Raw genomic sequence first — 13,860 nt, forward strand, 5'->3', positions numbered from 1 at the left:
ACAGCACGTTCATCTCTGGGTCACAGAACCCGCCTTCTTTCTGATCTGTTTGATGGTCTGGACATTTCCATCATTGTTTTAACCAATGAACCTGAACCTTCAAGTGTCTTGAAGTTGCACCAAAGGATGAATCAGACTTGTGCTTCCAAGGTCATGACATCATCATCTGGGTTTGAAGGTTTGGAATTTTAGTGTATGTAAACTTCTGACTTTGTAAAAAGTAACAAAACAATTTCTCCAAAATTCGATCTCTCATTCTTCTGGCATTTAGCAAATAGACATATTTTTTTTAATTCTAATTGAACTAAAAAGGTAAAAGTTAATTCTGGTTTCATGTCAGACAGTGAGAAAAAAAAATGCAAATGTGTGTATGTCAACATCTGGTTCCCTCTGTAAATAGTTGCTTTGAATATGTACTTATTTATGCACTAACTGTTCGAAACATTGCCATGAATATTTCTGTACTTTTACCCTCATACTGCCACAGCCTCCCTCAGCCTCTCGTACCACCCGTGTTACTTAAAGCCGGCCAGTGTGGCGAAGTGTTCTGTTGCAGCTCTAATGCCGTGGATCCCAGAGGAACAATGTCTGGTTTGTTTAACACTGAGCTTCAGTATCTGTTTAATATGGGCCTAATCTGATAAAGTTCGAACCTGTGGAGCCGACACTGGAGATGAGAGCGGTGTCATGGTGCATTAGAGCAGACAAACAATGATGTCTTTATCACTGTCAAAGAAACGTGTTTGAAAAGGCACCGCAGGTTATACTGCACAATTCAGCTTCCTGCAAATGTGTAGTGAGTTTAAAGGCTTTGTGCTTTTAAACGTACTATAATTCCCTCGTCAAAACAGACGTGGAATAATATTTCACTTCATTAATAGAAGGAATATTCCAAAAAGTACTTCCTGGATTTTGTGGCATAAAACATTTTTAAAGCCCATAATCCATCCCTGGACAGAGTGTGAGCAGTTCTGCTGAAAGTGTGTTCATCACAGCACCATCAATTTATCAGCATTTTATATCTTTTTAAGAAGTTAATGAACATGGGACTCATGCATGTAAACACGCCACGCCGCATTGCTGCCATTGGATAATTTGCACTCACACTCTAACCTGGCTAACGCCATGCTGCTGTGTGCGCTCGAATTATTTCGAACTGCACAACAGCCTTGGGACCATGGCCGAAATTTTCCGGTGGATTTGGGAACCAATCACAGAACGAGAAGGGACGGCAAGATGATGACGCTATTCGATATACGGAAGCTTGTAGTTTATTTACGGATAATAAAAAAAAAAAAGTTTATTACGGATCCAACATGACAGCAGCAGACACCATGGTATTTTGCGATCAAGCTTTAGACCTTGTTCTAAATAATTTAGCTCAAAAGTTTACAGCGGGTGCGTCATACGTCATCTCATACGATGATACGATTGGCCATGGCTACGTGCAGACGCATGATAGACTTTTTTTTTTTTTCCGTATCGCCCAATAAACGACTATTGACGATCGTAAACCACACCTCTCCTACGAGAAAATGAATTGGTGGTCCCCAGACTAAATATCACTTGTGATTTTAGTCTGGTGTTAGCCAGGCTACTCACACTCATGGCTCCTCCAACAACCACCGCAACCGACCAACCGACCGAGCTAGCCAGCTAGCTAGCTAGCTAACTCGCTCGCTCAGACAAACACTATCTCACTCATCCTGGCCTGTTTTACATGTTTTTATTATACGGCTCTTCACAACGTAAGTAGAAGCTCCGTTGATTTGAATGGGATTTCCCAACGTTCTACCGGTCATTATTTTCTGATAAAGGACCTCTGAAAAAAATAATGACCGCTGCCAATGGCAACGGAGTTCGTGCTTTCATATCACTCCGTGCGTACGTAGTAGCGACACTCTCTCTGTCTCCGTCACTGCGAGAGAAGTTGGGGGAATTGCTCGTGAAGTTAGCGTGAGTCTGGCTTTCAACTTACCAAGAGATTCACCACCATTCCTCCTCTCCAACTGCGCCTTCAACTAAGTAGCTAGGCTAGCTACTAGCCATGCTGCTTCTAGCCTAGCAAAACGTTGCAGAGCAACGCACAAACTTTTGGGAACTATTTTGTCGCGGAAGTCATTAAATAAACCTTTCGACCTTCATAAAAGTGTACGAAGTTTATGTTGTGTGTTCAGTTGGCAAATGGCCAACTGACGCTTCGCGTCGGGGTCCGGTTCGCCCTGTCGGTGCTTATTTTCCCGATAATGACCAGCGTTCTATACGTTATCCCTTACTTAGTGGTAGAGGAAACCTACGCAGACCCAAGGAGAACATGCAGAACATGCGGGCATCGCCATAGCAACACATAACCCAGCTGAATCAGATAAACGCTTTTAGATAAACTCAAGAAGCTAACGTTAGGACAAGTCGGCTGATGCGAGAGACTGACAGGAACGAATAAGATGGATTTTGTTGTTAATTTCAAAATTTTTGTCCAAGACAAGACTTTTGATGAATGGGAAGAAGGAGAGTAAGCAGCTAGGTTAGCCTACTGTTAATAAAATATGAGCTTTCCATTTCTATTGAAAATTGGCACTTTTCATTATTTTCAGGCCTACATTAAATGATCCCAGCTCTTGAGCATATTTGGATGGATCAGTAAAGTCAAACATAAAAGTTTCAGTTCTTGGGACTCAGGTATAAGCGACTCCACCGCAGCTGTTTTCATAAACAATTGAGCTTCAGGTAGCTAGCTAGCTAGTTTCAGGTTAAACAGCGTAAAAGTTAAATAACCCCTGCCCAGGAGCCGCACACTAGCAGTGTTTACTTCCACTGAAAAGCGCTGGGTTCGTCCTGTTGTGTTTTGGAGTTGCAGCGTGAGCTTATGTTGTTTTGTTGAGCCTGATGGAGATCCTCACAGCAGAGAGAGAATGGCTCGAGCCTTTAGACAGTATAAGACCAGCTAAAAACTCACATCAAATAGTCCCGGTAGTTTGGCATGTCTAGCCAGTTTAGTAAATGAAAAGAACATTTGTTAGAAAATGTTTGATATAAGCGGATTAAACAACTCGGAGCCGCGCATTAGACGGTACTTCGCTCCAAAGTGCACTATAATGCACGGCTCGGAGTTGTTTAATCCTTACTTCTAAATCACATTTAATTTCTTAACCAGACCGGAACTGAGCTCAATCTAAAAGCTTCTTGAAAAAAGTGTCAAAATGGCAACAAAAATGAAAGAAATGAACAAAGATGAAATAAAGCTCTCAGTTATATGAACATGTGAAACTATTATTTGATCATACAGATAAACAAGAGTCATTTTTAGTTGAAAGATTAGATTAGATTAAGATTAATATCCTAAAACTGAATTATGAACTGCTAAACTTACAAAGGAATCCCATGTATTTCAGAACATGTTTGCAGGTCTAAACTACAGGGTGAGATGATTTTATACATGATCGATTCCACTGGATTCTGAAATAACTGCGATAATGGTGCTGCCCTAGACCTCAGTAACAGACAAAAACATGAATAACCTTTTGATTTTCCGCCCACAAATTATGACTCATGGTGCCATAATAGCGTAGATGAGGATTTGGTGACAGTCCAGCCAAGGTGCCTCGCTCGTGCTGGTGCCAGTGAAGGTCAGGTGTAAGGAAATATGACCGAGGTTTAGGGTCAAATGTATGGAGGAAGTGTGTCCTAATCAGAGCAGCTGACAGAGGGGCCACAGCTGAGGGCTATATCAGTGGCACTTGTATGACTGGAGCATGACACGTAGGACTCTAGTGGTAAAGCAGTTGTCATCCGGGTTTGCTACGTGGAAACAAAGACCCTTCAGTGTAATTGTTATGGTCTTCTGCGAGATCATGGGTCTCAAAAGGTCAAGATATTATCAGACTGTTTTGTTTCTAAATTTTCAGTCTGTGGCATCCAGCGTATTTCTGATTGTAGACCACAAGTGATGGTGCTTTCTTGAGAAACATGAATTTTCAGTCACCTAATGGGAACAATATTCACCGGATGTTTTGGTGAACTAAACAGCTGATGTGTCCAGTCGTGTAACGCTAAGGATTAGACCACCTTTAAACCAGTGAGTCAGCTGTTACAGTCAATATAATGGAATAACTTTATTGTCCTTCATTTGCAGCAAATGTGGTGTACAAATATAAAATAAATACATTCAATACACAGTCGCAATGATCTTAACGGGGCTATACAGAGTTTAAAAATGTTGAAATTAAGTATTTTCCTCCCCCTACATGTTCCAGCCATGTCCTAAAGTGTAGAATGAGCTCAGACCTGTTCACCAGAGGTGGCAGTAGCGAGTATTAAATGACCAACTTGCATCTAGTCTCTTTAATGTTATTATTATTATTTTTTGAAAGTATTGTTTTGAAATTAAGCTAAATTAGTTTACACTGAGTTACCTGCAGAGGTGGGGAGAGTAGCCAAAATATTGTCTTATGTAAAAAAAATAATAATAATACTCAAGTAGAAGTAAAAAGTAACAAACATTCACTGAAGTAAGAGTAAAAAAAACACTTGGAGAAAATATTACTTGAGTACTGAGTAATTGTTTGAGCGTAAAAGTTTATGTTTCAGTCGTGACATAAATTATGAAAAGCAAAACATTGCATAAAAAATACCATAAAAACCTATAAAAAAATCATTATGAAGAATTCAAGTTTAAAGTGTTTAAAAATGTTAAAATTACATGTTCCAGCCATGTCCTAACGTGTAGAATGAGCTCAGACCTGTTCACCACAACTGCCTCTAAAATCCTGCACTGTCACTCAAAAACGCGTTAATTCGGGTCCAAAGTGCAGTCATGCACAAGCTTAATATAGAAGCTGCAGTTACTCATAAGACCTGAGGTGGCAGTAGTGAGTATAAAATGACTAACTTGCATCTAGCCCCACACAAAATACATCTATTTTCTCTAACAAAATTTGGATTGTTCACTTAAAGATTTATTCACAGTGGCACGAGTCAGTTTTTCTCAAGTAAGAGTACAGATACTTCAGTACTCAAGTAGAAGTAAAAAGTAGAGTAAGAAAAAACTACTTGCAAAAGTACAATTACAATTATGTACTTGTGTAAATTTGCTCCTGGTGACCTCGACGATCCCGGTGACCTAACCCACCCCACTGTCCCCTAAAGCTTAATTATCTTTGCAGGGTTTGTTTTCTTCTATATCAGTAAGACGCCTTTACCCCTTCAGCTGTATCAGCTCAGTGCAGTCATATTACTGAGAAACTGTCTTCTCTTTCACTTTCTCACATCTGCAGATATTTACATTACCTTGTTTGTCCTCACATATCAGACTCGATATATATCAGTCACAGTTTTGGTGCAGGCAAATCTTTATTCCCTTCCTTTGAGGATTTGACTCAGCTCATGGAGACCAATACACTTTATTAGTGATCCACCCGAACTCGCTTCTTACTGTTGTAAAACTGTATCGCAGAGGCAAGAAAATGCAGATGGGCTTGTTGTAGTAATGTGATCAGTTTGTTTTGTTTTAGCAATAAGTAATGTTAGGCAGTATAGGCAGTGCAAGTGGATCAGCATCAGAGCCATTTCTGCAGTTTTTTCTTTTTATTTTACATACATAGCCTTCTCTCATTTACATATCAAATTTGGGGCGGTAATTCTGAAAGAGTAGTTCAAATATTTGGTAGAAGTAACAGGAAGAGGTGTATACTCATTTAGTGGTAAAGCTAAGTAGAGCATTTGTTTTGTTTTTTTGCTTATTTGGTCTTATGTGCAGGACAAACGTTTTGCTGCTTAAATGTGCTACATAAATAAAGTGGATTGGATTACTGTATGTGCTAAATGTCTTCAAAAGCTGTAATCAGATACCGGTCGCCTACACATGGAGTTGATTGAAAGCAGCGTGTTTTTGTCTGGTTGTCCTACGGTGATCTGAGAGAGCAGTAACTTATGTCTAAAGGTTGACACATGAGTCACCCAGAGGACTTATATATGTGCTCAGGTTGAGGTCTAAAGAGTTACCAAAACCAAGCATTTTAAACCTGATCTTAAATAAAGTGCGTAGCTTTGACAGCAGCTACAAATCTGATCTGGTGAAACAATAAAGTGGAGGGTCACGGACTGTGCCATAAATCTGGGTGCTGTTCCCAAAGTGTTAGATGTTGGGCATTACGTAATACGATTATTCTTGTTATAGTGATTTAACCTTTACACATGGTACTCGGGATGCACCAATCCGGTACTGGTATCGGATATCGGAGCCAATATTGGAAAAAATACAACATTGGGGCCCTGTCCCAATAATCGCACTTCCACCCTCGCGCCCCTCCTGGGTGCCTTGAGTGTATATCTGTAAATACACTCAAGGTTTGCTATGTTACATGGAAAGAAGCATAAATATCTGATGAAGTACTACGATTTGCGCACCGGTATTTCCGGACATTATGCAACAATTTCATTACTTTTTTTTGTGCTGTCATTCATATAAATCCAATTTCAGCTTTTCACTTCAACAAAACTTAGGATGTATAAAAACATAAAACTTACCAGATACTAGTTAGTTACCCACTCTACATTTAAAATAAAAATTATACAGCGAGCTCAAATAAATTACTAATATCTAATATATATTTATTTTAACGTGTTTTAACGTCAACTCATTAACTACTACTTTTCACACGCACGAAATTACCTTCAACTTTATAAAGCTTGTGTGCACTTCAAACAAGTACACAAACATTATATATTAACTTCATAGAGGAGCGTAGGGCGCAGTGTGGGTATTGGGACAGGGCCTGGGTATCGCCTACAAATATCCGATACTGAACCGATACCAGTTTTGGCTCTCAACGCCTTAAAATACAACTTTTACCACCTAAATCTAAGGGAATATGGGCATGCTGTATGTCATTGGAAAGCTAAGAACCCGGAGAATCCAACCGCTGAGGTAGTTTTAACCTTTACCAATGTATTTTTGATCGCCGCGCAAAATCCTGCGGTTAGCCATAGCATGCTAAAGCGAGCAGGTGCATGCTAATGCTAAAAAAAAAAAAAACTAACCATGGCTGGGTCAGAAACTATGATAGAAATGCCTAAAGTAGCCTAATATAAAATAATAAAATAACCACTGCTGCAGCCAAGTGTTTGTATTTTAGTTCAAGAAATAACTGAAATAACATGTTTGTAATGATCAGATCACCTAATGTGAGTTGTTTATAGAGTTCGGGAATGTGACGTCACATCGCTAAGCATTATGGGATTATCAGCCATTGTAAACTAATGGAGATTTTAAAAGTTAAAATAGTTATTGTTCACATTAAAACACTCGGAGACCACAGTGTGTTAGATGTATTTACCAGCAGTAAATCTGCAGCTAACGGAGTTGTTCCACGTCTTTTTTCTCCACTTTTTATACTGTTTTTAGCTAATGTTAGTCTATGGAAATGTATGCTAACAGCTGCAAAGATGGCGGATCTCCATGGTAACTGTGGACTTTCCCGAACTCTATATTAATGTAACCTAAAGTCTGTCATATACCCAAGGATAGTTAGTGTAGAAAAGTCATCCTTGTTGAATATTTATCCCTGAGTTTATCAATAGATATAATTGATAATTTATCTGTAACATAACAATAAAATATGACATTATTGATCTTACAATGGAGAAGTGTCAATACATTTTTTTAAGCTCAGAGAAAGCCACTTTTAAGAAAGTCTCTTGGTAAATCGGTAAATATCGGATATCGGCAGATACTCGAACCCCAGTATCGGTAGGCAGTAGCAAAAAAGCTGGGTCCTCTACATGATTACTTAACGTTGCTTTCTCAGTTTGATTTGAATTGAGGTCTGACCAGTCGAGATGAGACGCAAAGTGTGACGGCTTCACATTGCTCATTATGGGAAATAGTCTATTCCCTACTGAGATTCTTTTCCCAAATAATTGTTAGGTTGGAGTGAGAGCGTCGACCCATTCGCACAGCACTGGCCTCGAGCCGCTAAATGGTGAGTTGTAATCCTGTGGCGGGTAATCAATAGTGTGCTTGCACAGTCTGACATGGTCAAAGCTGAGTGATTTCACAGGTCTGCGGGCACTTGGCTGTCAGCGTCATTATATTCAGGAAGTATCTATCACAGAAACTCACTCTACGGCAGGCCTTTTGTTTAGCTTAGTTTATTTACTCAACAGGGACAATGAGCAATCACATTATTTAAAGATGCTCTGTGTTTCTGTGCAGGCGAATCGGCACAATACAAAATGTGTCCATCCATCCAAATAACACAAACATCCAATCACTGCGCCATTTTGATCGTGCAAAAAACAAACAAAACCGAATCAAAGACCATAATTGCAATTACTGTGGCGGGAACAAAAAACAGTCCTTTAGTCAATAATTATACCAATAACAATATAAGATTTCTCCACTTCTGGGTCGGGACTAGGGCCTGATATGGATTTTAGGGATCTGATATGATATCGATATGAAGGGGGTTGGCCGGGCCGATAGCTGATGTATAGGCCGATATTTTAAGTATTTCAATTTGATATTATTTTGTCTTTTAATCTCTCAATAGCTAAACATGTATTGATACAGTAAAGGTTTCTCAGAGGTCGATACCGATTATTGGGGATTTTGATTGGCCGATACTGATATGCACCGCTGATATATTTAGAAACTGGTTAAATTATGATCCTGTGTATGAATCTTCTAAACGTGTCTATGTTGAACTGTGACAGCTGGGGGCGGTGTATATTCATGTTTAGTAGGTACTTTAGGAAAAGTTTGAAAGACAAAAATCAGTAGACTCTCTTATTGTTCCGAAATTATACCCAAAGGTCTACAGCATAAAATGTATAAAATAGGTACAAGCTTGCGAGCAATTTTCACCTAGGCAATAGTGTGGGGGCTCATTTTAGAGCTGGGCGATTTTTTCTCTCCCAAAAACTCGATTTACAATTCGATTAGATGTTTTTCCCCCCATTTAAAACAAAATAACTGCGAACTGTAAATATATTGTGAATATATATATTTGGCTTATTTAATTAATGTGCGTCAACATAAACAAAATTGCAATCTGTTCTTAGCACATTTGTACAGTAGGACCTTCTTCCACTGAGGGCAGAGAGCTAAAAAAAAATAATAATAATCTAATTAATCGATTTTATGAATGGATTTGACCTCCCAAGTCAATTTTTAAATCAAATTGATTTTTTCCTCCAGCCCTAGCTCATTTTAAAGTTCTGACTGAGCTCTCACGGGCGTTTTTTATCACTTTCAGTTTTGGAGATACCAGCATTTTTATTGGCCGATATCGGCTGATAGTCGATATTGTAAAATACCCAATAAATCAGTCTTGCCCTAGTCGGGGTCCAAAAGTGGGTCGTGGACTGATTTCCAGTGGGTCTTGAGCTTTTCCCAGGGAGCCTTTCAATATTTATCTACTGAAAAAGAATCGAAACACTATCTGAGTCTGTGGAAATTACCGTCTCTGTTTGATATCGATTTAAGTGTGCGTGACTGACTCCAGTTTCCACAGCTGCCTTTTGAGAGATTGACAAAAACATGGCTGTCACTCTGCGCCTACAGCCTTTCAGACCACGCTCACAAACACAAACAACTGCCAAAGGAACTGTACCTGAGTTGCCCATTTAATGTCTGCACTGCATAATAACAATTAAGTTAAGGTATACTTTATTAATCCCCATAGGGAAACTCGTTCTCTGCATTTGACCCATCCTCGATGCCACCGGGGCCACCAGTTGGAGCAGTGAGCTGCCAGCGTGGGCCGGCGCTCGGGGACTCCATTGCCATGATGTGGAGCCAGGCTCATGGTCAGAAACACCTGGCTGGAGGATTTACCTATTGTACGTGCTTTTAGTGGTAGGGGAACATAGACACGAGGAGAACATGCAAACTCCACACAGAAAGGCCCCGTCCCTGGTGGGAATCAAACCTGGACCTTCTAGCCGTGAAGCACGAGCGCTAACCACTGTATTACTGCCCATAATACTAAACTACCCCTTAACTTGCACTCATCTTTTCCTCGCTTTTCCTTTAGTTCTTCCCACCGTTCTCCTTTTCCCTCGCCTCTCCCTACCTGGCCGCTGAAAGACTCTGGTTGGAGGAAAAAGGTTGTTCTGCAAAGTCGACGCCATCTGCGTTTAGAAACACAAGATCAGGCCCTCAGTCTTTCTCCTGCTTCACAAACGATAACTGCAAGTGTTTTTAGCCGTGTCATTGAGCCCACAGCTGAGCGAACGGCAGCGTCACTTCTGCTCTGTTCCGCAGTCTGTCCCCTGTGGCCTCTTCTGTACCCGGCTGTTGAATATTCACCGGAGCAAAAGATTTACATTTATTTTTGCGAGAGCGACGTTCTGTGTCTTAATCTATTCAACATCAGCTCAGACAAACCGTTACTTACTCAGCAGCTTAAAAGTGAGAGCGAGCGTGTTATTTTTATACATTAATGCTGGGAGTTATCCGAACTGCTGACTTCACCATAGACTCATGTCGGAAACGCCACAGGGGCTGAATTAATGTGGCGCAAAGAGAGATCTGAATGACCTAAATGTGAGTCAGGCTTTGTGTTGTCGAACATGAATTTATTTTGTATGTTTGAGAAGAGAAAAACAACAGAGGATTTAGTCACTCCTAGTTGTGTTTACTGAGGTTGTCTGGTGTCAGGGGTAACACGCAGTGATGCAGCGTTTTTCAGTTTTACGTTGCCAAAACAGGCTTTCTGAGGATGTGAGGCTCTGACAATGTTCAAATCCACGCTCCAAGGCTGCGCGTTTCACAACTGAAAGTCATTTATCTGCACTGTTATTTTCAGTAAGAGCAGTATGTGGTTGTAGTACATAGTTCCATTCCATAGTTGCTGCTCAAAAGAATCACCATTGTGCCACTAAATGGTCATGTAACAACTGAAAAGAACAACACAGAAATGCCAGAGTATTGGAGATGGATTGGTCGTAAGGAAGATTCAAAGGAAACCAAAAAACAAGCAGCAACTTCATCTCTTTTGGTGTGTTTTCATGAGGTTCAGTGTTGTTGTTTTTACTGCAGAGAGTCCGCACTATCCATAAAGGACCCAGATTTTTTAATTTTTTAAAGCGGTACTAAGTAACTCTTGCCGCTAGAGGCCATAAGCGCAACTGCAGGTGTCCTAGCAAGTTACGATTTTTTAACTTATTAATTGTCTTGGAGAGTAAATACTACGCTGACAGAAAAGGCGAAGGGAGAGAGGGATATTGTACATCCAATATTGCAAACATTGTACATAGGCTAACATTAGCTAAAAACAATTAGACGAAGAAAACAAGTAGATGTAGTACAACTCTGCTAGCTGCCGTGTCACTATTGGCAAGTCTGTTTCCAAGTGCTTGTGAATGATAACTCCAGTATTGTACATTTTGAAATCCCTATAGAGTTCAGGAATGTGATGTCATACCACTAAGCATCATGGGATTAGCAGCAATAATCAACTAATGGAGATTTTAAAGCAGTACTAAGTAACTCTTGCCCCTAGAGGCCATAAGCGCAACTGCAGGTGTCATAGCAAGTTACGATTTTTTAACTTATTAATCGTCTTGGAGAATAAATACTACGCTGACAGGAAAGGCGAAGGGAGAGAGGGTTACTGTACATCCAATTATACAATGGATGCATGTTAGCTTCTTCTTGATTCTATTGGTGTGTATTGGTGGCTCCGGTCCGGTGCCAGTCAAGTTGCAAACATGGTTTTCTGGCCAGAGACACCAGGGGGAGATGAAAGACCCTCCAATCATCCCATAAACACTTGTACTACCCCCACAGGGACTACGGAAAGGATTTATTAAGGTAAACACGTTACTTAGTGCTGCTTTAAGTAAACAAACTTATGAGCTAAAGACATTTGAGACCTCACAAGGTAGCATCACAAAAGGCGCTCCAGAAAACAAAAAGGGACAAACGTGGAGAAGATGGTGAAAGACTGTTGTGGAGCGGAGGGAGCTGCGCAGGTGGAGAAAGGAGGAGCTGACCAGTGCAGGACACTGTTATGGAAATCCAACTGACAACTGGCAATTATACATTGTGACCTTTGTACAGCTAAAATGACATCATTTTGCCCACTTGACCGGGGTCAGGGCATCTAATCCAGAACTGAAGATATTATGTTTGTGTCCTCGCTTTGGCGACACATGTATCTCTGTATCTTATACATTTCGTCATTGTTCCTGGACACTTAAAGAGACTAGATGCAAGTTGGTCATTTTATACTCACTACTGCCACCTCAGGTCTTATGCGTAACTGCAGCTTCTATATTAAGCTTGTGCATGACGGCGCTTTGGACCCAAATTAACACCTTTTTGAGCGATTGTGCAGGACTTTAGAGGCAGTTGTGGTGAACAGGTCTGGGCTCATTCTATACATTAGGACATGGCTGTTTTTTGTTTTTTTTTAAACTCCATATAGTCCCTTTAAGATCACTCTGACCTGTTACACCGTTGGTCCATTCCAAAATCATTGTGAAAATACTGTGAACTGTTCCTCAGAGCATCTTCTTTACTCAGGTACTCGTTGTTTCTCGTCACATGCATGTGTCAATAAATGTTCACACTTGATTCATGGCAACTTCTCTCTTTTTTAATTAACACAGTCCCGATGTTTACCATAAAGACAACACGCTCTGAAACAGGGATAAACCCAGGAGACGATGCACCGTTTCAGAGGTGCACTGAAGGCAGCCAGCCTGGTTTCCTCCGGATGCTCCACTTTCCCCGACCTCCAAAAGCATGCTGGTCACGTTGGCCCACAGTAGTGCCGCGCTCAGTCGCAGCAGCTCAGGACGAACCCAACATCTGAACACAATTTCGTTTACCGATCACCCTCACCTATGGTCATGAGATTTGGGTAATGACCGAAAGGGCAAGATCGCCGAGACAAGCGGCCGAAATGAGCTTCCTTGGCAGGGTGACTGGGTGCACCCTTCGAGATCGGGTGAGGAGCTCAGTTACCCGGGAGGAGCTCGGAGTAGAGTCGATGCTCCCTCATGTTGAAAGGAGCAGCTGTGGTGGCTCGGGCATCTGTTTCGGATGCCTCCTGGTCGCCTTGTTCCAGGCATGTCCTAGTGGGACAAGGCCTCGTGGAAGGCCCAGGACACGCTGGTGGGACTATGTCTCTGAGCTGGCCTGGTGTCGCCTCAGGGTCCCCCCAGAACAGCTGGAGGAAGTGTGCGTGGATCGGGAAGTCTGGGCATCTCTGCTGAGACTGCTGCCTCTACGACCCGGCCCCGGATAAAGCGGAAGAAAATGGATGGATAGTCCCGATGTTTACCATAACACCACGCTGTGAAACAGGGATAAACCCAGGAGACGATGCACCGTTTCACAGGTGCACTGAAGGCAGCCAGCCAGGATTCCTCCGGATGCTCCACTTTCCCCGACCTCCAAAAAGCATGCTGGTCACGTTGGCCCACAATGGTGGCGCGCTCAGTCGCTTATAAGGAAATAAACTGGAAGGTGGACAGAGCAGTGGATGAAGCAAATCGATGATTGCTGCAAAGACCAAAATGCGTCGCTGAACAAAACATGGCAAAGTAAGATTGGATCATATTTCTTGAAGCACTATCCTCAGGCTCATTATATGGAGCCCTGATCATCGCTCTTCGATTGGGCACCCCCTCCTTCTGGGTGACAGGCAAGCAAGGTGGGATTCTCCATCAAACAACAGTTGTCCAAATGACTTGTTCTTTTGTTTTTGTGCCTCATTGGGATTCTCTGCGCTAAGATCCTACAACAAAGAACAGCAGTCCTAGTGCATAACCCTCAAGTAAATTTCTCCATTGTGAGATCAATAAAGGCTATCTTATCTTATATTAAGATACATTGCTAAACGAACATTA

At 41.3% G+C, this 13,860-nt stretch overlaps 1 protein-coding gene across 2 annotated transcripts in view; it reads left to right on the forward strand.

Moving 5' to 3' along the window:
* ptprz1b (protein tyrosine phosphatase receptor type Z1b) overlaps window positions 1–13,860 on the forward strand; it is a 112,131-nt gene that overhangs the window by 29,801 nt on the left and 68,470 nt on the right. The window lies entirely within an intron of this gene.

The sequence above is a fragment of the Gobius niger genome, assembly GCF_951799975.1.
Source record: "Gobius niger genome assembly, chromosome: 2".
In the NCBI taxonomy this organism is placed as follows: Eukaryota; Metazoa; Chordata; class Actinopteri; order Gobiiformes; family Gobiidae; genus Gobius; species Gobius niger.